Source organism: Hippocampus bargibanti, linkage group LG04, assembly GCF_051943395.1.
Source record: "Hippocampus bargibanti isolate YZ-2025 linkage group LG04, ASM5194339v1, whole genome shotgun sequence".
Classification (NCBI taxonomy): domain Eukaryota; kingdom Metazoa; phylum Chordata; class Actinopteri; order Syngnathiformes; family Syngnathidae; genus Hippocampus; species Hippocampus bargibanti.
In genome coordinates, this window is record NC_142737.1 from 31071523 (window position 1) to 31086999 (window position 15477).

General features: G+C 40.7%; 1 protein-coding gene across 5 annotated transcripts in view; it reads left to right on the forward strand.

Moving 5' to 3' along the window:
• The first annotated feature begins 1598 nt into the window (after nt 1-1598).
• Nucleotides 1599-15477, forward strand: part of pdzd2 (PDZ domain containing 2) — a 107553-nt gene continuing 93674 nt past the window's right edge. For all 5 annotated transcript variants that reach the window (XR_016114778.1, XM_088995113.1, XM_088995116.1 and 2 more), the window contains exon 1: nt 1599-1952. The gene's annotated coding sequence lies outside the window, so the exon portion shown is untranslated. The remainder of the gene's footprint in view (nt 1953-15477) is intronic.

A 15477-nucleotide genomic window follows, 5' to 3' on the forward strand; every position in this document is an offset into this window, starting at 1 on the left:
GCGTTCTTGGGAAAGTCCGAAGCAGGAAGTAAGCTTCTGATTGGCTGCTGTGCCGACTATGCAAATTTCAACTGTAGGTAACCTATGTTTGTGTGCTTGGCAACGATACACGTATACTGTTTGCGCATGAAGGCGAGCGAGGGCGTCCGTGGCGAGTTTGTCGAGTGCGCGGTCAGGACAATCCATCCATGATTTTGCGGAGTTTAACACAAGTAGATATTATTGAGTTGAGTATTTCGTTGTGTAACAATATGTATTGAATGTTGAATGTGATTCCTTTTTTCAATAAATGTTGATTTCTTTAACTTTCCACTTTGGATTGAAACTTATTAAAAACAGACGCAATCTTGATAAATCACAATGCGTATGTTATTTTAATCTATTTACATTTCCTCCTCCAGTATCTGCAAAATAGTATGTAAATGCCATATCTTGCATATTCCTTGAGACAAATTTATGAACTGATAAGGGCTTTTTTCACATTTGAAAGACTGTTAATCAATCAAAAACATCCCTTTTCTTCCCTTTGCTGGTGTGAAATGTAAATTTCTCCACTGCGAGACTAATAAAGGCAAATCCAATCCAAATTGGGTTGTAGTGTTCTTACTGTGCTATGAGGTTTGCACACACTAGATTTAAAGGACAACCGATATCACTTTTTTGTTTCCTAACTGACATCAGAAAAATGTTTTATAGCACCTAAAATACCCAAAACATGCAGTATGATATTTTTTTGTCAAATGAAAAACACCAATAAAAATGACTTTAAAAAAATCGAAGCCAGAAGTGGCCAGTTTCAGAAGGTCCCGCCCCCTTGTTCGTGACGTCACACCAGGACGTCTTGCCTTGCTCGAGAATCAAAACAAAGGCTTCAGATTCAGAGAAGATGCTTTCTTGTTACTCATCCAGTTATGAATATGATTGAAATAGTTCTGAAGAGGAAAGCATACATGTTTGCAATCGATTAAAGAATGTATTCTGTGTCATTTTGAGGCATCAGGGGGGGGGGGGGGTGAATGTCGCACCCAAAAAAGGCAGAAAATGGCGACAATCTTCCGTGTGGAAATGGCTCAACATTTTTGTCACAACACACAAGGATTCACCATCGCGTTATTTATGTGTTTTCCTTCTAATTTTGCCAACAACACGGATCAACACGAAGTTTTCAGACCAAATAAAGTACTGCAAAATACATTGCGTGATCAACGGACTGCTACAGTGTGTCCTTTCTCGGTCAGGGGCGTTCCTTCAGTGACGTGACGTGAGGACTCGTCACCAACTCAAAAACAAGTCTTCCGGAATATTCAGCGACAGTCTTAAAAGGTAAAATATAGCTATATGCGGTGGAATTTTTGTAAAATACACTCAATAGAAGTCATTTGAAGTGATTGGACAAATTATGGACACAACTTGTCCGGAGACGTCGGTTGTCCTTTAATGCTTTAGTATATCCGGCCCAAACATTCCCTCCAAATGCTCCTGGCCCGGCCCCTCCGTCAAATTTTAGAACCCATTTGGCCCGCGAGTCAAAAAGTTTGCCCACCCCTAGACTCTAGGAGGAGTCCGTGATAATTACTGGTAGCAGTCAGCTTGTTTTGGCCCCGCCTGCAGCAGACAGTAAGGCTGCCAAAAGTCGCATGATTCCCGAAAGTATTTTAATTGTACACTTTGGATAAAGCAACGCACAAAACCCCAAGAATAACCCGAATCCTACAGGTTTGCTTTTTTTTTTGCGAGAATGGTCGTTTACGTCTGCCATGTTTAATTTTTACGAAGATCTTCGTGTCTGTTTCCATTTTCTACCACTGTATGAATTCGGCATTTATAGCTCGGTAATTAAGTTTGACTCGAAAATTGTATATATTTTCCTTTCTACGCGAACATGAGCTTTCTTCGACCTTTTACACACCTATGGACACCGAACATCGAAATTCATCGCCATGCAGCCCAAGGTATTGTGAAAATACTTTTTTCTCCCCCCTTTTCTTTGCTTTTCACTGCTGTGTGCTGTGTTGCTACTCAATAAGTCATACAAAAGCACGTTAGCTGTGACAGTCTGTTCTTGGAAAACGATTAAGACTAAAAATGTATTTTTAGTCCCAAAAGCAGTCAGTCTGCGGCGTGCTAACACCCTGTCTTCACATGCTTCATTCTTTTAAATGGGATTTGACTCGCTGTAATATGAAAAAGACCAATTTAAGTCATTTGTATTTATAAAAAATACAGATACAGATAAATTATACTATAATTACTCCTCCTCCTCCTCCTCCTCCTCCTCCTCCTCCTCCTCCTCCTCCTCCTCCTCCTCCTCATACTACTACTACTACTAATGATAATAATAATAATCATAATTATTATCCTACATTTATACTAAAAATAGTTGTTGTTGCTGCTGCTGTTGTTATTGTCATGACAGCCTGCCAGATTTATATTCGTTTGCTCACCAATAATGAGCCTATTGTGTTTGGATGGATATTGTTGAAAACACGTGTGATAAATAAACTCGGTTAAAAAAAGGCACAAAAAAGAATGCAAGCAATGTTTACAACTAATAACAAGCACCTACAGCCCTGTAATTATTATTAGTGTTAGTAGTTTTACCCAGACATTCCAAAATGTACCTTATCCTATCAAACCCAGGAACTACATGTTGGCAATTTCAAACCAACACAGATGTTTTCTATTTCATATACTGTATTATAGTCTACAAAGAGGACATGAAAGTAGCTGATGTGAGAGAAGAGGATGCACAAAACCTGGTTAGATGTAGGACACTGATTCGCTGTGAAGGGAAAAGTCGAAAGGAAAAGAAGATTATAGTCTACATAAATATGACTGGACATTACATTAACTGTGTTGTTACTGAACATCTATCATATACATCTATCTAGATAGATATTTAATATCCATCCATCCATCCATCCATCCATCCATCCATCCATATATAGTCTGCTCTCTTGTGTGTGTGTATCTATCTATCTATCTATCTATCTATCTATCTATCTATCTATCTATCTATCTATCTATCTATCTATCTATCTATCTATCTATCTATCTATCTATCTATCTATCTATCTATCTATCTGTCTATCTGTCTGTCTGTCTGTCTGTCTGTCTGTCCATGCGCACCAAATCCAGCAGACATTTAAACAGCTTCTTCCCCCAAGCCATTAACTCTTTGAACTCTTTCAACAGCAGCCAAAATGGAACTGTATAGTGCCACTTAGCAGTTTTTTTGACGACGATACTAGTGCAGCGTGTTCTACCGGAAACAAATTCCTTGTGTGTTCTACATACTTGGCAATAAAGATGATTCTGATTCTGATTCTGTCTGTCTGAGTCTCTCTCTGTGTGTCTCTCTCTGACTCTCTCTCACACTGTCTCTCAATCCGATTTTGTATTTTTGACACTTTTGAGAAAAACAAACTGATGTGCCATTGATTTTAGAATCATTCTGAAACTTGATCATCAAATATTACTGAGACCACACTTGAATATTGTAACCTCGACTGGATATGAGCCATGGAAAGTGTGCATAACCATCTGTTGTTTCCATCCATCCATTTTCAAAGATGCTGAACCCAACAGGGTCTGGGTGGTTCTGCAAAGAGATAAGTAATTTCCATTGATGTTAATAATTATGAACCCCAAAAAGGAGTTTTTATTTACATTTCAATACAACTCGTTATATCGATATTCTCGGGAGTCGGAAAAAATATCGATATAACCGGACTATCGATATATCCGATCTTGTGGCATGTAAATTTTCTCCTTGCGTTCATAGAAATAGTATAATAAGCAGTACTATCGATATAACCGATATCGATATAACGAGACTTTACTGTATTTTATTTTAATGGCAGATAATATGCTTAAGTGAAATGAAATACATATACATTAGCAACAACAGAATAACTTCTAATAAATTACAAAATTTCAAAAATAATATACCTAACCACGTCCTCCCTCATGTCGCCTGGGGAGGAACTATTTTAAAATAGCTTCATTTTCGAATGTCATGGCTGCCCATCAAACTGCACTTTTACCTGTAGATGTACGCTTGAGACAATTTGCTGCTATTACTTATTTACAAATTATTCTTTTATATATTGGACCTTTCTATTTGTTTCAAATCGCAAATCCATGTTTGAAGAGGAAAAACACACATTTTGAATGACAATATGTGCATGTGAATATGGTGTAAATATACTCACAGCTGGTCACATAATATGATTCTCAATCATATAATCAAACAGCCCTATTTATATTTGCCTTTGAAAGGAGTTGTGCAGTGACCGGCACTCAGCATCTTAAAAAAAATCTAAACAGCACACTACTAACACACTAACACACTACTAACACAGCAAAATTTGTCTGGCCCAGCTATGGATGACACACGGCAGTGCACTCCGCCCACATAACTCAATGAATGATGGTCCTGAAGTGGCCCACAACCGGCATCCACAATGTGGCCCACATCCAGGGATGCAGCTGGGCCGTGCTCTTGCTCCATTTACGCATTTTGACTGCCACTGGAGCAACTTTGTTACTCCACTGCGCCATCACCGACACACGTCTATTATGATGAAGAAAATGTCATCATTGTGGGACGATTAGGCTTTCTGATTCTGATGAGCACATACTGCTACATGATCTGCACCACTCATGACATACTTATGTTAAATTACCGAAAGAAACCAATTTAGTTAAACAGCGATTGTTCCTTTTCTTTTAGGGGTGTTAACTTTCGTTGTCTGCCATCTTGCCTTATCGAACCACAATAACCTTGCATTTGTTTTGGTGCATTCCAAAGTCATATTAGAGGATCTCGGCTTTTCCGAAAACTAGTCGTTTTCCTTCAGAGGTTTTAACTTTCATCATCTGCCATCTTGCTTTACCAATATCTTGCCATAATCACCTTGCATTTGTTTCGGGACGTTCCATCGTCGTAGTAGAGGATATCTCAGGCTTTTCCGCAATCTGCTGGAAACTGCCAAAGGGCTACCGTCATCACCAGAACCTCATCCTTTCACCACATCGCCCCCGTCCTCCAAGAGCTCCACTGGCTCCCGGTCAAATATAGAATCAACTTTAACATTCTTTATACATTTAGAGCTATCCATAACCTTGCCCCTCATACCGATCTGACCTTCTTCAAATTTGTATTCCCTCTTGTTCCCTCAGATCCTCTTCCTCCCTCCACCTCTGTGTGTCCCCTGCCCCTCTCAGCACGATGGGGGACAGAGCTTTCAGCTGCTCTGCCCCCAAACTCTGGAACTACTCACTTTCTCCCAACATTCGTCATGTTCGTCATCAATTCTCTTCCCACCTTCAAATCCCATCTCAAAACGCACCTTTTTAAAATTGCATTTTCTGTGTGACTCCATCTCTCGTTTCTATTTATAATTGTATTTTAATAATTGTATTCTATTTATAATTGTATTTTATTTATTATTGTATTTATGCTTGTCTGTGACTGTAAAGTGTCCTTGAGAGCTTTGAAAGGCGCTTGAAATAAAATGTATCATTATTATTATTATTATTATTATTATTATTATTATTATTATTATTATAAATAACCCTTAAATTGGGCAGCCCGGTAGCACACCGGCTTCACAGTGCAGAGGTCGTGAGTTCAAGACCCGGCATCCCTGTAGGGAGTTTGCATGTTCATCCCGGGCCCGCGTGTTGTTCTGGTTTTGGTGTTTCTTGCGGGATGGGGTAATGCTGATAAAGCGCTGGCCAGACCTCTGGCAATGTTTTCCCTTCTGCGAGGGGGCATCATTGCCTTTTGTACAGCCGCCCCCACTTCCAAATCAGTTAACTCCAGACCCATTTAACCTATGAATCAGTGACGTGCGGTGAGGTTCATGGCTGGTGAGGCACTGACGTCATCACAGTCAGATTTACAAATATATGAACTCCACAGAGTAGCTTATTCACCATTTGATTGGCAACAGTTAACGTGTTTTGTTTAAAATGTCATGTCAGCATTCTTTATATACTATATACAAACTGTAGCATAGAAAAAAAAGAATAAAAAAACATTATCGTGTTACCTTTACTTATAAATGAAGTCCAAGTCTCTGTCTCAATGGAGATCACTGCCAGTGAAGAAAGTCGTCCTTGATCAGTCCTGTCTACATGTTTTCAGTCTTTTGTGCTGAGAATGACTGTTCCACTGATGTTGTAGTAGCTGGAACAGCGAGCACGATCTGGAGCTACTTTGTCGCTTCAGGAATAGTTTCAATGAGATCCTTCTTGGCCAAAATGCTGAGAAGCTGTCCAGGAGATTTACATTCATCACTCAGCGTTTGTGAGCTATACAGTCCGGTGTTGGTCTTCCTTTAATTATTATCGCCTGCTTCGATTGAAAGTCCAGTTTAGTAAATTATTTCAATTTAGATATATAATCCACCGTTCTGAAAATAAGGCCAAGCAACATGAAAAAATGACTGGATGGTTGCACTTAACTTGCTAACTGTTTACTGTAGCTTGCTGTCACTAATTCTATTATTCTGCAGCCGAGGAGTTGCGAGAAGAATTTGTGTTTATAATGTACAGTGACTGTACATTATATACACCAGCTAAACTGTAGAAATTTAGTTCATATACTAAAAGCTTTTGAAATCTTTAATAGCCATATGCAGAGGGACAGCAATGCGGTCTCACTGCAGAGCAAGCCAGCACAGTTAGCATAGTGATTGCTTAACCCATGGCCTCACCGCTCGTCTCCACTTAGTATTTTGAACGGTAAATGTGAAAATTCAGCGGTTAAAAAAAAAAATCCAAAAATGGTGAAGTTAAATGGAAAAGAACGTTAAAGTACAAATGACTAAATAAATATAACTGTTTGAGTACTTTGAATAATTGATGAATGAGGAAAATGAGAAGGAACAAAGAGTAGAAGACGTGACTGTTGCGGACCAAGACGTAGCAAGCATTAGCAAGGATGAAGTGAGGAGGGCGCTGAAGAGGATGAAGGGGGGAAAGGCACTCGGGCCTGATGATTTACCAATCGAGGTATGGAAGTGTCTTGGAGAGGTGGCGGTGACTTGGTTATTTAACAAGATCTTAGATGGTGAACAGATGCCTGAAGAATGGAGACAAAGTGTACTTGTGCCCATTTTTAAGAACAAAGGAAATGTGCAGAGTTGTACTAACTACAGATGAATAAAGTTGATGAGCCATACAATGAAACTATGGGAAAGAGTAGTTGAAGCAAGACTAAGAGCTGAAGTGAACATTTGTGAGCAGTAGTATGGCTTCATGCCAAAAAAGCGTATGGCAGATGCAGTGTTTGCTTTAAGAATGCTGATAGAGAAGTACAGAGAAGGTCAGAAGGAATTGCATTGTGTCTTTCTAGATCTGGAGAAAGCGTATGACAGGGTGCCCAGAGAAGAGCTGTGGTAATGCATTAGGAAGTCTGGAGTGACAGAAAAGTATGTCAGAGCGGTACAAGACATATATCATGACTGTAGGACAGTTGTGAGGTGTGCTCTCGGTGTGACGGGAGAATTCAAGGTGGAGGTGGGACTTCACCAGGGGTCAACTCTGAGCCCCTTCTTGTTTGCTATGGTGATGGACAGGCTGACAGACGATGTTAGACAAGAATCTCCTTGGACCATGATGTTTGCAGATGACATTGTGATCTGTAGCGAGAACAGGGAACAGGTGGCGGAGAAACTAGAGATGTGGAGATATGCCCTGGAAAGGGGAGGAATGACGGAATATATTTGTGTGAATGAGAGGGATCCAAGTGCAAAAGTGATGCTACAGGGAGAAGAGATAAAGAAGGTGGAGGATTTTAAGTACTTGGGGTCAACTGTCCAGAGCAATGGAGAGTTTGGAAAAGAGGTGAAGCGTGTCCAGGCAGGTTGGAGCGGCTGGAGAAAAATGTCAGGTGTGATGTGTGATAGAAGGGTTTCAGCTAGGATGAAAGGAAAAGTGTATAACACAGTGGTGAGACCAACTATGATGTTTGGACTGGAGACTGTGCCACTGAAGAAAAGACAGGAAGCAGAGCTGGAGGTAGCAGAGCTGAAGATGTGGAGGTTTTCTTTGGGAGTGACCGGGTTAGATAGGATCAGGAATGAGTATATTAGAGGGACAACTCATGTTAGAGGCTTTGCAGAGAAAGTCAGAGAGTCCAGACTGAAATGGTTTGGACATGTCCAGAGGAGAGAGAGTGACTATATCGGGAGAAGGATGCTGAGCCTTGCACTGCCAGGCAGGAGACCGAAAGGAAGACCCAAGAGGAGGTTTATGGATGTGGTCAAAGAGGACATGAAGGTAGCTGGTGTGAGGGAAGAGGATGCACAAAACCAGGATAGATGGAGGACATTGATTCGCTGTGGCGACCCCTGAGGGGAAAAGCCGAAAGGAAAAGAAGAAGAAATATAACTGTTTAATTTATTTTGTCATTTGATATTTCCATGATGACAGGTGAGGCAAAGCCTCACCTGCCTCCCCTGACTGCACGTCACTGTTTCTGATGAAAGAAGAGTCTAAGGTTTCATACGCTGCATTGAATGTTTATTTAGTCCTAAAACTCAATATCCTGCAATTTGAGTGAAAATGACAAAAACGCTGGCACTCGAGTGGACACATTTTTGCACATCGTCTGGCAGTGAATGAGTTAATAATTTACATAGCATCAAATAGCTGTGTTTCACTCATACTAAAATCCTGGTCGAGGTAGTTTGGGTCACAACACACTTTGACCAACAATTCTGTCACTACATTGCATTTGGAACATACAAACATGCGAATCAATGCTGCGAAAATGGAGGACAGTGATTCACTCTGGTGAGCCCTAGAATGGAAAAGCCGAAAGGAAAAGAAGACATTGCATTTGGAACAAACAAAAGGGGCTTTTTCTAATCTTTGGCCATATGGTCACAACCAAAAAGGGAGGGGAGGCCTGGATGGGATAACAAATATAGGTCAATCTGAAACATGAAACAAAGACTGGTTTATGCGTTGCAATTTTAACTCAACTGAATTGTATTTATGGAGCACTTTACAACAGCCAACACTGCATACAAACTGATGTGCATGGAGCTACTATGATATACACAACAATAAAGCAATAAATAAGGCACAAAGACAGTTGAGAGAACTAAAAAGTAAAACTAAGTCTGAATCATGCTGAGTCAAATGCCAAAGAGTACAGTTATATGTGAGTTTTGATGTGGGTTTTAAAGGTGGACAGCGAAGGGGCTTGTTGAATGTTTAGTGGGAGTTAATTCCAAAGAGAGGGTCCAGCAACGGAAAAGGTTTGATCCCCTCTGATCCTCTGTTTAGATCTTGGTACTTCTAATAATGACTGGTCCGCAGAAGTGTGGTCCCGGGAAGGTGCGTAGGGGTGGTTGAGCTCAGAGAGATAAGGTGACGCGAGGTCTTTTTAAGATTAGAAAACAAAAACGGTAATAGGATCTTAAAAATAACTCAAAAATGTATCAAGAGCCAGTGAAGGGATGCCAGAGTCGGAGTTATCTGCTCCGTCTTGAGTTTTAAAACCGGTTAGAGGTGGGCAAACTTTTTGGCTCTGGGGCCACATTGACTTTGAAAAAATTGACAGACTGGTCGGGTCAGCACAAGATACAATACACATAAAAACTGCATTTGTTTAACAGTGCATGTAAATCATAAACAGAAAAAAACATTGACGTAATATACATTTTAATGAGAACAGTGTTGTTCACCCATTTAGCCAGTGCATCAAAGTCTGGTGGTATTTCTGTCGTGGCAATTCTCAGAGCGGATATGAGGTATTCATCACTCATCTGGGATCTGTGGGATGTTGGTGTTCATCACACTAAAAGTCTGTTCACACTCATATGTACAGCCAAATATACCAGCATCCTCTGTGCCATCTTCTGGATGTTTGGAAATTTGGCTGCACTTAATGAAGCATAAAACTCATCCAGTTTCAGGTAGTTGAACTTGTCCTTTAAAGAACAACCGACACCATTTTTTCCTAACTGACATCAGTTTCCTAACTGACATCAGAAAAATGTTTTATAGCATCTAAAATACCCAAAACATACAGGCTGATATGTTTAGTCAAATGAAAAACACCAATAAAAATGGCTTAAAGTCTCCCAAAACTACATCAACATGATCTGAGAAAGTTTCAGTTTCCCCCTTGTTCGTGACGTCACGCCAAGACGTCTTGCCTTGCTTGAGAATCAAAAAATTGGCTTCAGATTCGGAGAAGATACTTTCTGGTAACTCATCCAGTTATGAATATGATTCAAATAGTTCTGAAGAGGAAAGCATAAATGTTTGCAATCAATTATAGAAGTCCTTCCAGATCAATTTGAGCCGTCAGGACTGATGTGTAGTAATGGGTTTATCGTGATCGTTCGTCCCTGGCTCATCGCTTCTACGTGTGGTAATGGATGAATCAGCAGGAAGCCAGCAGTTGTTGGACAGAGAGTTAGTTTAATCTTGAAGACAGCAGAGTCACTGTGGGAGGTCGGACGAGGAGGACGCAGGAAGAGAGAGAGAGGGAGAGAAAGAGAGAGAGACGGACTGGGAGAGCATTTATATGACAGACAGGGTGCGACGCAATAGGATGTGATGTAATGGGATGTGACATCATGTAAAGGAAGGCAGGATGACGTCCAAAATAAAACGAAATGATGCAAAAATATGTTTAAAGATGTTTGTATAGCGAATTACCCCAACATCTCCCTCCTTTCGAACATATCTAACATCGGTGGAGGTGAACAGAAAGAGGGAAGCAAAAAAGAAAATCAATTCCCAAAATAAAACAATCAAATGGAAACAATCTCAAATTAAGTCATGTCATTCACTACAACAGTCAAATCTTTATGGCATCCTGGATGGTGATCACCAGGACGACGAGGGGGAACAAAATTGTAGCATTTGTGGCAAGCAAGCCCCAGGGTGTGATACGGATGAGCTGGTGACTGGGAAAGAGGGTGTGATCTGTCGACGCGGCTCCAGTGACGTGCATCGGAAATCTTCTTGACGAACGATGTCTTCGCGAATCCAGATGAAGCTTGTGGCTGCTAAGATAGCTAGCAGCTCCGCAACCGGTCCATCCCATGTTGGTGTGGCCCACGTCATTCCCTTCAGACCGCAGCTCCGTCCTGTGGAGAACAAAAGAAGACTTGTGCCAGGTCGCATGTCGACAGGGTGGTTTCATTCTACACATCACACTTTATTGGTGTTTCTTTCCCTATCAAAGTCTGTCTCATCGTTTAGGCTCTGCAATGCATTCTGTCACAGAAATGTCAGTAAGTCATTGTTAGATGTTAGTTGATTAGTACATGTTAGTGGTTAGTGAGTCTGCATTTCTGGAGGGCACAACTTTCTTGGGGAATGACGTTGCAGCCAACATCACTCATTACCAAAAGTGAAAATTTTGGTAATGGGGATCTGAGCTATCGTCACTCCCCCCTGTTGAGACATAAAAAGTCTCTTTGCCAACTGGGAACGTGTTTGCGTGGCATCAGAGCTATCAATGACGTGCTCCCATCTCCAAAAAACCTCCACCAATGGTATGGCGAAGATCCAACCTGTGACCTCTGTCGAACGCCAGGAACTCTCAAACACATCCTGACCGGTTGTAAGACCAGCCTCACACAAGGCCGCTACACCTGGAGGCACAACCAGCTCCTAAAGAGTTTGGCAGTTCTCCTTGAGAGCAAGAGGAATACCATCAAATCCTTGCCAATGCGAGCCACCACGTCCAGCACAGCACCATTGACCTTCATCCGAGAGGGACAGGAAAAGCCCAACCATCCTACTGCCAAACCAGAAGTTGGACAGCTATCCGGGGCCCGCGATTGGGAGATGTGGGTTGACATTGGCCAGCAATTGGTTTTCCCAGCGGATATTGCAACCACCACCCTCAGACCAGACTTGGTGCTCTGGTCCCCTTCACTCAAGGCTGTCTACATCGCAGAACTCAGTCCCGTGGGAAAACTCTGTTGAAGAGGCCTATGAGCGCAAGAAGCTGTGCGACACAGAACTCACAGTGGATGCGCAACAGCGGGGATGGAAAGCTAAGGTATATCCAATTGAAGTTGGATGCAGAGGGTTTGTAGCTTCCTCCACCATCAGGCTGCTAAAAGACCTGGGTATCCACGGACAGGCTGTGCGGCACAGACATCAGTCTCTGAAGCCGCAGAAAGTAGCAGCCAGTGGATCTGGATGAAGAGGAAGGGCCCTTGTTGGGCTCATAGAACAGCAACCTAAGACACAACACCCCTCCCCCCACCAGCTTCTCAACATCTGATTGGGCATGGGACACAAGCACGGGCGTGATCAACCTGTCGCTGGCCACCATCGATGAGGGTGTCTAGTGATTAAAAGGCTGAAACACTCAATGATTCTTTGGCACACTACTGACAATGTGCCCCAAATTCACAACCTCCCATCCCTGAGGCACAGCTCCCACACCACTCTCAACATCAAGGCTAATCTCATGTGAGGACCATCCATTGGCACAAATGGACAGAATGACATCACGTCAAGTGTTTCATGATTCTCCAAAAGAAATAAAAGTCTCGTTATATCGATATTCAAGGGAGGCCGAAAAATATCGATATAACCGGGACTATCGATATATCCGACCCTGTTTGCATGTAATTTTCTCCGTGCGTGCATAGAAATAGTATCGATATAACCGGGACTATCGATATATCCGATATCGATATAACGAGACTTTACTGTAATAGAAAATGTATCTAAAAAGACAAATACTGTTTCCTGTCAATATACAGCAAAATGACGTACCCCAAGACAAATCTCAAATGAGAACCAGACTCTGACATCGACCGCTGAGAAAATTTCTAACCATTTTGAAAAGGCCTCAAGTAATACCATTAGGTGAAATCAAAATGTACTTCGGAGTAAAACAGTATTTAAATTCATTCCTCAATACAAGACAAAATCATAGGTTGTAAAATGTTTTTGAACCAGACACACCATTCATTTTGCCGAGTCTTTCGATAATCCATGACTTAAAATAATTTTTGGGCAAAACGGGTTTACTGTCAATCCTGACAGACATATCTTTCGCAGTTTAGTCCCCCAATTCGGCAATTATGCTTTGTTTGTTGATTGGAATTTGTTGCTGGATTTTATTCAATCTGCAAAATGTCACCTTTAGAAGTTGCATTTTTTTACTGCATTGTCATCAGTGCTTATTGTGTGCGCCGCACGCACACTTGCGTATGCCAAATTGATGTGGTAACTGAAAAGTGTTTGTCCTCTAGATTTGCGATTCCCTCATTGTTTTCACAGCCAATTCCTCAAAATCGTGTTGGCCTCTACTCCATAAACCAGATACAAGCCAATAAATGGAATGGCTCATCTATTTTGAGTAAGAGAGTAAGAAAAGTGATATACTGTATAAAAATCCAAGCGTATATGTCCAAAGTCAGGGGCCAAATGCAGCCCGTGGTCAATTTTCATCCGGCCCGCAGCCTCTTTCATAAAATAAAGAACATCTGGCCCACATGTATCATGAATACATTGAGCAATAGCATGTTTATATGTGTGTACTCAGTGCTGTTATCTAGAGGGTCATTGAGGAACAGCAGATGAGTAATAGCCCGGATGAGCCGACCTTTTTCTAAAATTGCATTTTTCTTTCTAAAATAGTGACAATCAACAAAAGAGCAATTACGTCTGTCCAACTGTAGCAAAAATGTTACTGTTAAAAAAGTGAATATTCAATTTATATTTTCAATGTAAATTACATTTTGGTATGCATATTTCAAATGAACAAACAATGAATATAGCTGAAATTAAACCAGAATGGCTCGCTGAAATTCATTTAAATAAATTGTATTTATATGTAAAGAACGTCTGCCAAGGTTGCCCCCCCCCTACATTTTTAACACACCAAATCTGGCCTCCTTTTACCAATGTTTGGATGCCCCTATTTTAGCATGTGTTTAAATAGTCGGTACATAAACTGAAAGTTGTACAAATAGCATGCCTAAATGCAAAAGCATTTGTTTATATCTAGACTGCTTCCTTCATCTGGCAGATTGGAACATATTAAAGAAATGATCCATTACTACATTACAAAATAAATAATTAAAACAACTACAGAATGAGGTAAAATCAATTCTACTTTTTCATACTTCCTTTCAAATCACTATCTGTTTACAGACAGGCATAACGCTAACCCAACTGCTGGCACTAATAATGTAGGATTTTTAAATACTGCACATCTTCTCAGTGTTAGATAGAATAGAGATTGTGACATCTCCATGCAAGATAAATGTACAACAGCTCATTAATTCATTTTTTTTCTTTTTTAGCATTCTTTCAGCATGTACTGTTCAAGGCTACCAGGTTGACTTATCTACGCATTATCTAACCATGCATCGTGCAACAGAATCATACTTACTTTGTTCTTACTGTCCTTGGTAAACACCATCTTGGGCAGGGTTTTCAAAAATGCCTGCTAACCTTAACACACACTTTTACTTTAAATTAATGAAGTCAATTTCACACTATCACAACTATCCACACATCAATAAAGCTGGAATATTCTGCTCTTGTGTTCAGCTAAATAAAGTATCTTTCCCTCTTATTTTTTTCCAACACACTAAACTTCCCATCCCACTGGTTGAAAAACTAAGCTTAATTGGTGGTTGTAAGTCTCTCAGTGAGAAAAGAAAAACTTGATGCCATAAGTCTAGCCAAGAGTTACGCTTATCAATACACATGCAAAGTAACATTAGTAAACTTTGTATCCTAAAGTTAGTAAAACATTTGTTCTCATCGTAGATTTAAAATATTTTCGTTATCACTTTCAACAAAGCTAAATATCTCCAAAGTTTGTATCTAGTTATATGAAAACCCACTTGACCTCATCCAACAACGCATCCACACACTGGCACATTAGGGGTGTTCAGGCCAACATGGTTAATAGAATGTCCTCTTCTTGTCAACAATAACACCTCCGCCCTTTCATTCTCAAGCCTTCACTCTATGTCCTCCTCTTACACACATACACACAGGACATGTTTTGAAACTGCATCATCTCTCTCTCTCGCGTGCACATACACAGGACACATACACAGCACACATACACAGGACACATTTTGATCACCCATGCAGTTCAGTTGACAGAGGCTCCCAATGTCTAGTAATGCACATTCAAATTCACATCATGAGCTGCAGGAAATAACGCTAAACACTATTAAGATATACACACATATGCACACACACACCATCAACCTACTGTCGAAAAAGCCCCTTCCTCTTCATTCTTTCAAAAATTGACTTCCCCCAACAGGAAGCCAACAATAAAATACCCACTATCCTGACAATTAAGTAGAATTTCATACAGTTCCTATATAATCCTTCAGGTGCATTTATGTGTTTTTCAAAACTGTCGTAACTTTTCATCCGTGGTTCAGTTTTTTTCTGATTAGTATCCCCATTTTTCACAACAAATTCTCTGTTCGGATTAGGTAG